This window comes from Triticum aestivum, chromosome 6A (genome assembly GCF_018294505.1).
Source record: "Triticum aestivum cultivar Chinese Spring chromosome 6A, IWGSC CS RefSeq v2.1, whole genome shotgun sequence".
Taxonomy (NCBI): Eukaryota; Viridiplantae; Streptophyta; class Magnoliopsida; order Poales; family Poaceae; genus Triticum; species Triticum aestivum.
The window spans coordinates 597,773,667-597,788,985 of NC_057809.1; the positions used below are offsets into that span (position 1 = coordinate 597,773,667).

The window sequence follows — 15,319 nt, forward strand, 5'->3', positions numbered from 1 at the left end:
GAACAAGGTATTGGGATACCGACGATCGAGTCTCGGGCAAGTAACGTACCGATTGACAAAGGGAATTGTATACGGGATTGATTGAATCCTCGACATCGTGGTTCATCTGATGAGATCATCGTGGAGCATGTGGGAGCCAACATGGGTATCCAGATCCCGCTGTTGGTTATTGACCGGAGAGGCGTCTCAGTCATGTCTGTGTGTCTCCCGAACCCGTAGGGTCTACAGACTTAAGGTTCGGTGACGCTAGGGTTGTAGAGATATTAGTATGCAGTAACCCGAAAGTTGTTCGGAGTCCCAGATGAGATCCCGGATGTCACGAGGAGTTCCGGAATGGTCCGGAGGTAAAGATTTATATATAGGAAGTCCACTTTCGGCCATAGGGAATGTTTTGGGGGTCACCGGTATTGTACCGGGACCACCGGAAGGGTCCCGGGGGTCCACCGGGTGGGGCCACCTATCCCGGAGGGCCCCATGGGCTGAAGTGGGAGGGGAACCAGCCCCAGGTGGGCTGGTGCGCCCCCCTTGGGCCTCCCCTGCGCCTAGGGTTTGGGAACCCTAGGGGTGGGGGCGCCCCACTTGGCTTGGGGGGCAAGCCACCCCCTTGGCCGCCGCCCCCCCCTCTAGATGGGATCTAGAGGGGCCGCCCCCCCAGGGCCCCTATATAAAGAGGGGGGAGGGAGGGCTGCACACCCTAGCCCCTGGCGCCTCCCTCTCCCTCCCGTAACACCTCTCCCTCTCGTTGGTGCTTGGTGAAGCCCTGCCGAGACCCTGCTGCATCCACCACCACGCCGTTGTGCTACTGGATCTCCATCAACCTCTCCTTCCTCCTTGCTGGATCAAGAAGGAGGAGACGTCTTCCCCAACCGTACGTGTGTTGAACGCGGAGGTGCCGTCCGTTCGGCGCTAGGATCATCGGTGATTTGGATCACGACGACTACGACATCATCAACCCCGTTAACTTGAACGCTTCCGCTCGCGATCTACAAGGGTATGTAGATGCACTCCTATTCCCCTCGTTGCTAGAATACTCCATAGATTGATCTTGGTGATGCATAGAAAATTTTAAATTCTGCTACGATCCCCAACAGTGGCATCATGAGCTAGGTCTATGCATAGTTTCTACGCACGAGTAGAACACAAAGCAGTTGTGGGCGTCGATATTGTCAATTATCTTGCCGTTACTAGTCTTATCTTGATTTGACGGCATTGTGGGATGAAGCGGCCCGGACCGACCTTACACGTACGCTTACGTGAGACTGGTTCCACCGACTGACATGAACTAGTTGCATAAGGTGGCTGGCGGGTGTCTGTCTCTCCCACTTTAGTCGGATCGGATTCGATGAACAGGGTCCTTATGAAGGGTAAATAGAAATTGGCAATTCACGTTGTGGTTTTGGCGTAGGTAAGAAACGTTCTTGCTAGAAACCTATAGCAGCCACGTAAAAACTTGCAACAACAATTAGAGGACGTCTAACTTGTTTTTGCAGCAAGTGTTTTCTGATGTGATATGGCCAAAGGATGTGATGAATGATATATGTGATGTATGAGATGATCATGTTCTTGTAATAGGAATCACGACTTGCATGTCGATGAGTATGACAACCGGCAGGAGCCATAGGAGTTGTCTTAATTTATTTATGACCTGCGTGTCAACATATAACGTCATGTAATTACTTTACTTTATTGCTAAACCGTTAGCCATAGTAGTAGAAGTAATAGTTAACGTGACAACTTCATGAAGACACGATGATGGAGATCATGATGATGGAGATCATGGTGTCGTGCCGGTGATGACGATGATCATGGCGCCCCGAAGATGGAGATCAAAAGGAGCAAAATGATATTGGCCATATCATGTCACTATTTGATTGCATGTGATGTTTATCATGTTTTACATCTTATTTTCTTAGAACGACGGTAGCTTAAATAAGATGATCCGTCGAATTAATTTCAAGAAAGTGTTCCCCCTAACTGTGCACCGTTGCGAAGGTTCGTTGTTTCGAAGCACCACGTGATGATCAGTCGCTTCCACCGAGCTACAAGAGCTTTGTGATGAACTTCAATATGCAGGGGATGGAAAAGACCATTCCTGAGGTATATTCAATGCTGAAATCAGCGGAGGTGGAGATCAAAAAGGAACATCAAGTGTTGATGGTGAATAAAACCACTAAGTTCAAGAAAGGCAAGGGTAAGAAGAACTTCAAGAAGGACGGGAAGGGAGTTGCCGCGCCCGGTAAGCCAGTTGCCGGGAGGAAGCCAAAGAATGGACCCAAGCCTGAGACCGAGTGCTTTTATTGCAAGGGAAGTGGCCACTGGAAGCGGAACTGCCCCAAGTACTTAGCGGACAAGAAGGTCGGCAACACTAAAGGTATATGTGATATACATGTAATTGATGTTTACCTTACCAGTACTCGTAGTAGCTCCTGGGTATTTGATACCGGTGCGGTTTCTCATATTTGTAGCTCTAAGCAGGAGCTGCGGAATAAGCGGAGACTGGTGAAGGACGAGGTGACGATGCGCGTCAGGAATGGTTCCAAGGTCGATGTGATCGCCGTCGGCACGCTGCCTCTACATTTACCTACGGGATTAGTTTTAAACCTCAATAATTGTTATTTAGTTCCAACTTTGAGCATGAACATTGTATGAGGATCTTGTTTAATTTGAGATGGCTACTCATTTAAATCCGAGAATAATGGTTGTTCTATTTATATGAGAGATATTTTTTATGGTCATGCCCCGCTGGTGAATGGTTTATTCTTAATGAATCTCGAGTGTAATGTTACACATATTCATAGTGTGAATACCAAAAGATGTAAGGTTGATAATGATAGTCCCACATACTTGTGGCACTGCCGCCTTGGTCACATAGGTGTCAAACGCATGAAGAAGCTCCATGCAGATGGACTTTTAGAGTCTCTTGATTACGAATCATTTGACACGTGCGAACCATGCCTCATGGGTAAAATGACCAAGACTCCGTTCTCCGGAACAATGGAGCGAGCAACCAACTTATTAGAAATCATACATACTGATGTGTGCGGTCCAATGAGTGTTGAGGCTTGCGGTGGCTATCGCTATGTTCTCACTCTCACTGATGACTTGAGTAGATATGGTATGTCTACTTAATGAAACACAAGTCTGAGACCTTTGAAAAGTTCAAGGAATTTCAGAGTGAGGTTGAGAATCAACGTGACAGAAAAATAAAGTTCTTACGATCAAATCATGGGGGAGAATATTTAAGTCACGAATTTGGTACGCACCTAAGGAAATGTGGAATCGTTTCACAACTCACGCCGCCTGGAACACCTCAGTGAAATGGTGTGTCCGAACGTCGTAATCGCACTCTATTGGATATGGCGCGATCTATGATGTCTCTTACCGATCTACCACTCTCATTTTGGGCCTATGCTTTAGAGACTGCCGCATTCACTTTAAATAGGGCTCCGTCGAAATCCGTTGAGAGGACACCATATGAATTATGGTTTGGGAAGAAACCTAAGCTGTTGTTTCTAAAAGTTTGGGGATGCGATGCTTATGTCAAGAAACTTCAACCTGAAAAGCTCGAATCCAAGTCGGAAAAATGCATCTTCATAGGATACCCTAAGGAAACCATTGGGTATACCTTCTACCTCAGATCCGAAGGCAAGATCTTTGTTGCCAAGAATGGATGCTTTCTAGAGAAAGAGTTTCTCTCGAAAGAAGTAAGTGGGAGAAAAGTAGAGCTTGATGAAGAACTGCCTCTTGAAGCGGAGAGTAGCGCAGCTCAGGAAAATGTTCCTGTGGTGCCTGCACCGATTAGAGAGGAGGTTAATGATGATGATCAAGACACTTCGGATCAAGCTCCTACTGAACTTCGTAGGTCCACAAGGACACGTTCCGCACCAGAGTGGTACGGCAACCCTGTCCTGGAAATCATGTTGTTAGACAATGATGAACCTTCGAACTATGAAGAAGCGATGGCGGGCCCAGATTCCAACAAATGGCTAGAAGCCATGAAATCCGAGATAGAATCCATGTATGAAAACGAAGTATGGACTTTGACTGACTTGCCCGATGATCGGCGAGCCATAGAAAATAAATGTATCTTTAAAAAGAAGACATACGCGGATGGTAATGTGACCATCTATAAGGCTTGACTTGTCACTAAGGGTTATCGACAAGTTCAAGGGGTTGACTACGATGAGACTTTCTCACCCGTAGCTAAGCTGAAGTCCGTCCAAATCATGCTAGCAATTGCCGCATTCTATGATTATGAGATATGGCAAATGGACGTCAAAACAGCATTCCTTAACAACTTTCTTAAGGAAGAATTGTATATGATGCAGCCGGAAGGTTTTGTCGATCCTAAGAATGCTAACAAGGTGTGCAAGCTCCAACGCTCAATCTATGGGCTGGTGCAAGCATATCGGAGTTGGAACATTCGCTTTGATGAGATGATCAAAGTGTTTGGGTTTATGCAGACTTATGGAGAAGCCTGCATTTACAAGAAAGTGAGTGGGAGCTCTGTAGCATTTCTCATATTATATGTGGATGACATACTGTTGATGGGAAATGATATAGAATTCTTGGGAAGCATAAAGGCCTACTTGAACAAGTGTTTTTCAATGAAGGACCTTGGAGAAGCTGCTTATATATTAGGCATTAAGATCTATAGAGATAGATCGAGACGCCTCATCGGTCTTTCACAAAGTATGTACCTTGACAAGATATTGAAGAAGTTCAATATGGATCAGTCCAAGAAGGGGTTCTTGCCTGTATTGCAAGGTGAGCGATTGAGCACGGCTCAATGCCCGACCACGGCAGAAGATATAGAAGAGATGAGTGTCATCCCCTATGCCTCAGCCACAGGGTCTATTATGTATGCCATGCTGTGTACCAGACCTGATGTAAACCTTGCCGTAAGTTTGGTAGGTAGGTACCAAAGTAATCCCGGCAAGGAACACTGGACAACGGTCAAAAACATCCTGAAGTACCTGAAAAGGACCAAGGATATGTTTCTCGTTTATGGAGGTGACGAAGAGCTCGTCGTAAAGGGTTACGTCGGCACTAGCTTCGACACAGATCTGGATGACTCTAAGTCACAAACCGGATACGTGTATATTTTGAATGGTGGGGCAGTAAGCTGGTGCAGTTGCAAGCAAAGCGTCGTGGCAGGATCTACATGTGAAGCAGAGTACATGGCAGCCTCGGAGGTAGCACAAGAAGCAGTCTGGGTGAAGGAGTTCATTACCGACCTAGGAGACATACCCAATGCGTCGGACCCGATGACTCTCTTCTGTGATAACACTGGAGCTATTGCCCTTGCCAAGGAGCCCAGGCTTCACAGGAAGACTAGGCATATCAAGCGTCGCTTCAACTCCATTCGTGAAAGTGTTCAAAATGGAGACATAGAGATTTGTAAAGTACATACGAACCTGAATGTAGCAGATCCGTTGACTAAACCTCTCCCTAGAGCAAAACATGATCAACACCAGAATTCCATGGGCGTTCGATTCATCACAATGTAACTAGATTAGTGACTCTAGTGCAAGTGGGAGACTGTTTGAAATATGCCCTAGAGGCAATAATAAAATGGTTATTATTATATTTCTTTGTTCATGATAATTGTCTATTATTCATGCTATAATTGTGTTATCCGGAAATCGTAATACATGTGTGAATACATAGACCACAATGTGTCCCTAGTGAGCCTCTAGTTGACTAGCTCGTTGATCAACAGATAGTCGTGGTTTCCTGACTATGGACATTGGATGTCATTGATAACGGGATCACATCATTAGGAGAATGATGTGATGGACAAGACCCAAACCTAAGCATAGCACAAAGATCATGTAGTTCGTTTGCTAGAGCTTTTCCAATGTCAAGTATCATTTCCTTAGACCATGAGATTGTGCAACTCCCGGATACCGTAGGAGTGCTTTGGGTGTGCCAAACGTCACAACGTAACTGGGTGACTATAAAGGTGCACTATGGGTATCTCCAAAAGTGTCTGTTGGGTTGGCATGAATCGAGACTGGGATTTGTCACTCCGTATGACGGAGAGGTATCTCTGGGCCCACTCGGTAATGCATCATCATAATGAGCTCAATGTGACCAAGGGGTTGGTCATGGGATCATGCATTACGGTACGAGTAAAGTGACTTGCCGGTAATGAGATTGAACAAGGTATTGGGATACCGACGATCGAGTCTCGGGCAAGTAACGTACCGATTGACAAAGGGAATTGTATACGGGATTGATTGAATCCTCGACATCGTGGTTCATCCGATGAGATCATCGTGGAGCATGTGGGAGCCAACATGGGTATCCAGATCCCGCTGGTTATTGACCGGAGAGGCATCTCGGTCATGTCTGCGTGTCTCCCGAACCCGTAGGGTCTACACACTTAAGGTTCGGTGACGCTAGGGTTGTAGAGATATTAGTATGCAGTAACCCGAAAGTTGTTCAGAGTCCCGGATGAGATCCGGGACGTCACGAGGAGTTCCAGAATGGTCCAGAGGTAAAGATTTATATATAGGAAGTCCAGTTTCGGCCATCGGGAATGTTTCGGGGGTCACCGGTATTGTACCGGGACCACCGGAAGGGTCCCGGGGGTCCACCGGGTGGGGACACCTATCCCGGAGGGCCCCATGGGCTGAAGTGGGAGGGGAACCAGCCCCAGGTGGGCTGGTGCACCCCCTTGGGCCTCCCCTGCGCCTAGGGTTTGGGAACCCTAGGGGTGGGGGCGCCCCACTTGGCTTGGGGGGCAAGCCACCCGCCTTGGCCGCCGCCCCCCCTCTAGATGGGATATAGAGGGGCCGACGCCCCCCAAGGGCCCCTATATAAAGAGGGGGAGGGAGGGCTGCGCACCCTAGCCCCTAGCGCCTCCCTCTCCCTCCCGTAACACCTCTCCCTCTCGTTGGTGCTTAGCGAAGCCCTGCCGAGACCCTGCTGCATGCACCACCACGCTATCGTGCTGCTGGATCTCCATCAACTTCTCCTTCCCCCTTGCTGGATCAAGAAGGAGGAGACTTCTTCCCCAACCGTACGTGTGTTGAACGTGGAGGTGTCGTCCGTTCGGCGCTAGGATCATCGGTGATTTGGATCACGACGAGTACGACTCCATCAACCCCGTTCACTTGAACGCTTCCGCTCGCGATCTACAAGGGTATGTAGATGCACTCCTATTCCCCTTGTTGCTAGAATACTCCATAGATTGATCTTGGTGATGCGTGGAAAATTTTAAATTCTGCTACGATCCCCAACACCCTCTCCACGGGCTCCTGTTCAACCACCCCTCCACGGGCTACTGTTCATCCTGCCCTCCACCGTCTACTGTTCATCCAGCCCTCCACGGGGTGGTCCTATTCATCCAGCCCTCCACGGGGTCCTGTTCATCCAGCCCCAACCAGCTCGATCGATCGGGGTCCTGTTCATCCAGAGGCAACACCACGGGGTCCTGTTCATCCACCCCCACCGGGAACTGTTCATCCAACCCCCCTGCAACTCTCACTGTTCATCCAGAGGCAGCATCGATCGGCTTCAGTTAGCAGCAGTAGCCAAGGAATCGCTCGATCGGGTTCAGTTAACAGCCATCGATCAATCGCTCGGGTTCAGTAACGCGTAGCCTGCAGTGCAATCGCTCGGGTTCAGTTAGAGCCCAACGCCTCGCTCGGGTTCAGTTAGAGCCAACGCCTCGCACAGACGCGCGTACGTGTACGAGAGAAACGCGCATCGCTCGGCCCCCGACCTCCCACCGTAACCGGGAACTCCCTGAAATTTTCCTCCCCCTCGCTTCTACCACGGTTTTTTCCGTCATGGACGGCCCAAAGAATGTCATGCAGCTGCGTCTCCGGCCCGCCCAGGACGAAAAGCCCATTTTCTGTCATGATTTTTTGTCATAGAAGTAGGAGCCCACCACATCTATGATGATACCGGGTTTTGTCACAATTATCGTCATAGAAGTGTCATATGTATGACAGAAATTTTTTTCGTTCGGCCCAAAATGTCACGGATGTGTCTTTTTTTTGTAGTGATCCCTAGTCCCTGTATTAGGTAATACGCAAGTGCACTTTGTTTGGTTGGCTGCATTGGCCCTAGCGGCACATGAACACGGCATTTGGTTGCATACGGCGTACATGTTGTGCTTACCTTGTACCCTAGTTGGTGAGCTTACCCACAATGATCACACCTAGCACACCAACGCCACAACACAACAATGGTGACGAACTGGGCGAAGACGATGAAGTTCTTCAGCTTCAGGCCGAACTGACGATCCACCTTAGCAGCTTCTACTTTGACAACTCCATCCTTGGCACGGTCGACACTGTTGCCTCCGTGCTTTCGCAACCAGGCGGAGTAAGCTTGTTCTGCTGCCTGCCTAGTCTTGAGCCCTCTATAGTTGCTGTTGCTATATGATGCCACTTGTGCATTGGCTTCTTCCCATAAACTATAAACCCCTGGAACCTCACCGATGAACACGGCATACCACTTGCCCTAGCAATGCACAAGAGCAAGAGTTGAAGCAGCAAATCAATGGAGCACAAGTAGCAAGCAAAGTAGCACACAAACAACAATGGAGCAGAAGAGAAGTAAAGCATGCATGATCATATGGCATAGCAAGTTCAACCTAGCACTACCTTGGTGTTAACCTACCACCACATCCAAAAGAGGGTGTCGTCCTACCACCGCAAGTTCACCATCAGCGTGAGGGGTTAGTATATACCACCTCACCAAAATATACAGACCATCAAATAGTTTTTGAGCCCTAGCTACACAAAATGTACGTCTTCATCGTCATCGTCGTCGTCGTCACCACCGCCATCGCCGTCGGGGATCATGCACGCTCACAGGCAGCACTACTCTAGTAGTAGTGCTTGCCCAGCCAGCTCCTGAGCCACAGCACCCTGTGAGCGTGGGCCATGGCAACGAACCCAACACCCTGGGCCTTGTTGTCAAGCAGGTGGCTGAGAGCTGCCATGAGAGCCTCGTCGCTGAATCCACCCTGGGTCATGACAGCGCCATACAGGTCATGGTGGACGTCGAGGGGCTTGCACTCCCTCATGGCTGTTGCCACCTCCTTCACCGCCTCAGTCATGCTGCAAAAAACATTGATCTCCTCCTCCATCAGGCCTCCTCTCTTCCTCTTCCTATCATGGACGGGGTCAAATGGCTTGTCGAAGGGCTTCGCAGTGGGCTTGTCAGGGCCATCAATGACCTCGACGTCCGGTGTCCTAGGGAAGTCTGGCATGGGAGAACCAAGAGGCTCACCCGAGCCCATGGCATGCTTCCCAGTTGCCAGCCCGAAGGAGAAGATGTGTTGCATCTGGTTGTAGTTCTGGATGAGTGTGTTGAGGAACTCAACGTCCCTTGGGTGGTCCTAAGAATGAAATACAAGTGTTGTTAGTTGCAATTAGGAGTAGGCAATGGTGGACAGTATGAAAAGGAAGAGGGCTGTGAGCTAACCGCGACATGGCCGGCGTAGTGCTCTGCCTCCAGAACTATGGAGCAAGTGTTCTCATCCCATGAGGCGCCGCTAAGGTCTCTCAGCTTGGACACTTGGATCCATCGACTTCTCCACTTCCTCAGGTGGTTGTACACCTGGGTGGCAGACATCTCTTGCCCACAGAACTTGAACACCTGCTTCGCAACGGTGTTCAAGTGCACCTCCTTGAAGCCCTTGTCAGTCCTAACTCCACTAGAGATGAGCTCACACATCTTGTTCAGCACGAACGTGGACATGAACGGCTGCCACTTCATGTTGTTCGACCTACCATCCTTCTTTGCCTTTGCTGCTGCTAGCTTGATTGCAGCGGCAGCAGCAGCAACAGTAGGAGTTGGCTCAACGAGCACTACTGGCACATAGAGGGAATCAGACTCGAACACCTCTGAATCAGGTGCCATCTCGGACATAGGCTGCGAGTCCTCGACAAACGATGGAGCAAACTGGCTGTCGGACACGACAAGGCCCTGACTAAGATCTTATGTCTGCGTAGTCATGTCCTACAATCGTAGCACACATTGACAGTGAGCATAGCACACAACATACCGAACAATCCATGAAAGCAGGAGCATACATGTACATGGTTCATCACTATCATAGCAAGCACATGCTTCATCACTATCATACTAAGCATACTAGACAATCTTTGAGCAGGAACATACATCTACAACAAATAGCATGCTACAAATGGACCACCAATAGCTACAAATCACAGATCTAAGCATGATTCAACACAAGCACAAGGTTCAACTTCAAACTCTACTACTAATCTAGCCTACCACATGCTTGAGCATCTAGCCCTACCACAAATTGCAACCGCATCATAGCAACTAACCATATCAGCTCACAGATCAGACCACTAATCAACCATGCATCTAGATCAAACCCTAGCTGCAACTCAGATCTAGCTAGAAGGAACAGAGAGAAAGGGGGGTTGAATTCACAGAGGCCATGGCTGCAGCTTGAGGACGAGGGGGACGGTGGTGGAAGATGAACGCCAGCCGGTGAAGGAGCTCCGACGCCGTGGACCGCCGGCCGATGAAGATGCGCCGCTTACCTGCTCGTCGGTGCCGATGCGCATCGGCGGAAAAGCGCGAACGGAGGAAGAATGGTGGCGGGAGTTGGGGCGGTGAGGGAGGGGCTAAATAGGTGTGGAGAGGCTCCAGGTGAGCCGAAATCCTCCCGCCGATTTTTCGGCGACGCGGGCGAGCTCGCACCATCTCCCCTGCTCGCACGAGGGGAGAAGCGCGTCGCCCTCCCCTGCCTCGCGCGAGCCAGGCTCGCGAGCTATTGCCGATTCATGAGTTTCCCCTGAGCCTGGCCTGGACATGCTTTAAGTTTCGTGCGATGGCCGCATGATGAATGCAGAAAATCAAACGGGCTGAATTCTTCCCGCGCAAGCCAGGCTGGGCCTAATGCGGGCAACCAAACACGCCCTTGACGATCTCCCTCTCTCCTGGCAAGAGAAGAGAGCAGCCAGCTCGAGAGCGAGTGATCTCTCTTTTCTTTTTTGTTGAGAGAAAAAAAGACCAGAAGCTGGGCCAAGCTGGCAAGAGTGCTGCAGATGTCAGCGATTTCTTAATCCATGAGCTGGGCCAAGACCTTCACTGATATCACACAGCCCATCTCAAGAATCACTGGTTCCTCAAAAAAAATAATTCATTTCCACTATCCACCTCGCGCCGCGCTCGCTCCTCCGCCCTCTCGCTCACCGGCGTGGGGAGCTCCGGCGGCTCCGGAAGAAGCCCCCGAGCACGCACCCGAAGACGCCGAGGGAAGTGGACGCCAGGGGCGGGAGCTCCTCCACGAGCTTGGAGACCTCGGTGTTGACTTGGGCCGGAGAAGTCGGTCGGTGCTGCCTGCTCTTGGATTGGGTTCACGAGCCGAGCTCAGGTGATGCTGCCTGCTCTTGGATCAAGGGATTCCCTGATTCGGTGATGCTACACTCCCCACTTTTCTCGTGTTTCTGCTGATTCATTTATTCTTCCGCTCCCGCAGGGCGCGCCACCTGTTCGACGGAATGCTCAACAAGACTGCGGCGAGCGGCAGGTGTCAATTCGACGACCTCACTGACGACCTCCTCCGGCACGTGCTGTCCTTTCTGCCTGCGGCTGATGCTCTGCAAACTTGCGTGCTCGACACCGGGTGGCGTGACCATTGCAGGCGCACCACCAGCCTGCCCCTCATCTTTGACCAGTCGAGTTTCCCGAGCTCCGAACGTTTCAAACAGCTGGTGAAGCTCTTCATCCACCTCCGCGGGGACTCGCCTCTCGACAAGTGCAAGATCGTTGGCTGTCTTGATGATGATGATGATGATGAGCGCACATACACAAACACCATGCTGTTGATCCAGTATGCTCTAAAGTGCCAAGTTAAGGAGCTCCAGCTCAGTGTTGCTATTGAAGAAGATGATGATAATGACATTGAGTATGACCCACTAGTACTCGATGTGCCTCTCATCTCCCAGCACTAGAAGATCCTACACCTTAATCGGGTTGACCTAAAACGCTCCACTCTGAATTTCTCGCGCTGCTCGGTATTGGAGGAACTAGAGATGCAAGATTGCTACATTGATGCACGCAGGATATCTTCCAAATCGCTAAAGCGTCTCTGCATTACCGACTTTTGTTCCTTCCCTACGAAGTTTCACATTCGGATATTTGCTCCGGGTCTTATCTCACTGCAACTTGATAATTTTGATGGCTTGACCCCTTCCCTTGAATACATGCCATCTCTAGAAACAGCTTATGTTTGGCTTCACAATAGTTGCTATGATTCTTGTCATAGTAACCGACAGAATTGTGAGTATGAGGACTGTAGCTGTCATGCTTATCCAGTTGATGAAGGTGTGCTTCTCCATGGTTTGTCCAATGCTGTGAATTTGGAGTTGGTAGGCGATGCTTATTTCGAACTGGTACATTTACACTTACTTCCTTTTTTACTCTTGTTGTTATGTGCCACCCATGGATTCTTTGTAACATCTCTGTCCACTGTTAGACCTGCATATACATGTTCTCATTACCACAGGTTGCTACTTTTATCTCCACCAATTGGTTTTAAATTAATAATTTTAATAACATTGTAGCTTGATTGGATAAAATGTATTTCCAGGGCTTGAGCTGTAGTTCTGTCTTTCTTTATGCCTGAAATCAAAGTATCTACCCAAACTTCCTACTTACTTAAATTGTTTCGCCTTCTTGAGTCTCACTGTTCTTTTTTGTTCCTTTGCTATTTGGTAGTTTGAAATTAAAGTATCTACCCAATGTTCCTACTACCGGAAATTATTTCTTCTAGAGTCTTAAAGTTCCATTTTGTTTGCTTGCTATTTGTGCAGTTTATCTATAGATGGGATTTAGAATGCTGCCCTATATTTGACAAACTAAAGACTCTATCACTCAATGAGTGGTTTACGACTATTGACCTACTGTGCATTCTCCAACACTCTCCAGTTCTTGAGGTGCTCACTCTTCAGCTTGGTAGCACTGAGGTATAACCTATATATATATATGAAGACATTGTTGTACTGTTAAAGGAACTATTATGTATATTCCGTTGATCTAACTAAATTGTATCACAGAAATTCGTTAGAGCAACAGGAGCAGAAGAAAAGATAGAGCAATCATTTTGTATGCTTGCACCTTAAGGTTGTCAACATTGAATGTAGAAAGGTCGATGAGGGAGTTCACAAAATTCTGAAGTTCTTGAGTACATGTGGCATACTTCGTGATCAAATTAGCATCACTCATACCGTAAGTAACCTTTATCATTTCTTCATTTTTTCCTATGATATTCCTACTTGTTTTATCATCTCTGTTGGAATTAAATAACACTCAAGAGTATATGAGACCCTTTTGAAATCTATTTATATTCAGTGTCCATTATTGGATTGTGTGCTGGCGTAGTTCAGAACGACTGTTAGGTTTCACCGAAATTAATTGCTTTGTTATTACTGGTGATAATACAATAGTTACCATTGCCGTTGTGCCTATAAATCTGTTGTTTCTGTAAATCTGTTCCATCCATGCAAAAATCATTTGGGTTTGATCCTGTGTTCTTTTACTGTTTAATTACTGATGGAAATAGTAGTCATTTTCGTCTTGAAATTGAGTTTTATCTTTGCTCTTGTTCTAGTTGGCACATTAAATTTTCTAAAAATCTTCAACTGAGGGGTGATAGTGTACTGCCTCATTTGTTTCACTGTTGTTACTAGCCTGTTGTCAGTTTCATGACTAGTGTTTGATGGCCAAATTGCATGCCTGTCTCACTAGTGTCTGAAGTCTGAAACCCTCTTGAGTGCTGATGTATCTGAGTGATCATATATGTAATATGTTGCTGTCACAATGCTAAACTTTTGTGTAAAAAAATAAAATTTGGTCGATGCCACATTGAGAGAAAAAACAGTTGCTAAAATTGCATGATAGTTCTTCTACATCAAACTGCTAGGCAAGCTATTATCCGTCTATGTCAGTTGAGATCTTGGAATTCAAAACCAAACTTACTGCATCGTCATGTTTTGTATAGGTTTCGGTTTCCAGAAGCCTATGGGTCCCTTGCCTCGGTCTACCGCAGAACCAGGCGTCCCCCTGACACCGCTTGAGATGTGATACATGCTCGCTTGTGATGGTGGTCTGAAGCATTGTGTGTCTCTCTGAATATGTCTGTAACGACAGTCCTGTTAGTTGTTACCACCATATTTAGTTTCCAGCTTTCTATCCTTTGGCACTGTACTGGAAACCTGCGTGTTTGTTGTTTGGTGAAACTCATGAAAATGGATTTTAGCTGCTGGGCATTCCGCATTCTTTTGGATGAGTGGTTGGACCTGAACTTGGTTTAAAACCAGGGGGCAACACCTTTTGTTGCATCTTCTCTTACCCTGTTGCAGTGTCCGTGTTTCAAATCTTCGAGTTTGTCTGTCTGATCGCACCATCCAGGAAGTTTGCTGGAGAAAATAACTGCGGTGACAGAAACAAAGGCCAGACAAAATATTTTTTTGTCTAAATGGTCTGTTCAGCTTGATTCAAAATTCTTCTTGATATATTGATACTGAATAAGGATGGTCCTGTTAGCTGTTACTGCCACATGTTTTTCCTGCTTTCTATCTTTTGGTACTATGCTGGAAACCTGCCTTGTTCGTTGTTTGGTGAAACTCAGAAAAATGGTTTGAAGTACGTTAAGTCTCGCTTTATTTAGTTTTAGCAGAAGCATTTTAGTTGCTGGGCTTTCTTTTCGACGAGTTGTTGGTCCTGAACCTGGTTTAAAACCAGGCGGCGACGCCTTGTTGCAGCTTCTCTTTACCATGTTGCTGTGTTTGCGTTTTGAATCTTGAGTTTGCCTGTTTCAGCGCACCATCCGGGAGGTTGGTGGAGAAAATAAGCGCCGTGACAGAAACAAAGGCCAGGGCGCCAGGCAAAACATTTTTATCTAAATTGTGTGCCAGTTTTGGTACAAAACTCTTCTTCGTATATTGACACTGAATCACAAGATGAGAAGCATGATTATACCTAGATCGTGACTGCCTAGTAGTAGTCTTTATGGCAGTTGCGTTCTGGTCATGCATGGCTTGAAAATTGCAACTCATGATGCTACTTCATTTTCGACTTGGTTCAGCAAACATTTCTTATCTCGTTATAAGGACTAGGGCGATCTGTACTTATCGATCATAAAGAAAATGATAAGAGTTTAGATGTTACACTTACAACAGACATGCAAGTTTCCCGGCAAAAGAAAAACAAAAGCAATACAGGTAGTGTGTTGGGCTCAAATAACTTCTTTTTGCAAAAATGCTCCAGATCTATTGTTAAAGTCCATAGGAAGTACAAATCACTTTAAACATAA

General features: G+C 47.6%; 1 long non-coding RNA gene across 1 annotated transcript; it reads left to right on the top strand.

The window, feature by feature from the left end:
* Nucleotides 1-11,099: 11,099 nt before the first annotated feature.
* Nucleotides 11,100-14,267, top strand: LOC123128836 (uncharacterized). The gene is made up of 5 exons (XR_006463459.1): nucleotides 11,100-11,377; nucleotides 11,483-12,398; nucleotides 12,819-12,971; nucleotides 13,062-13,233; nucleotides 14,006-14,267. It is a non-coding gene; the product is annotated as an uncharacterized lncRNA (long non-coding RNA).
* The last annotated feature ends 1,052 nt before the right edge of the window (nucleotides 14,268-15,319 follow it).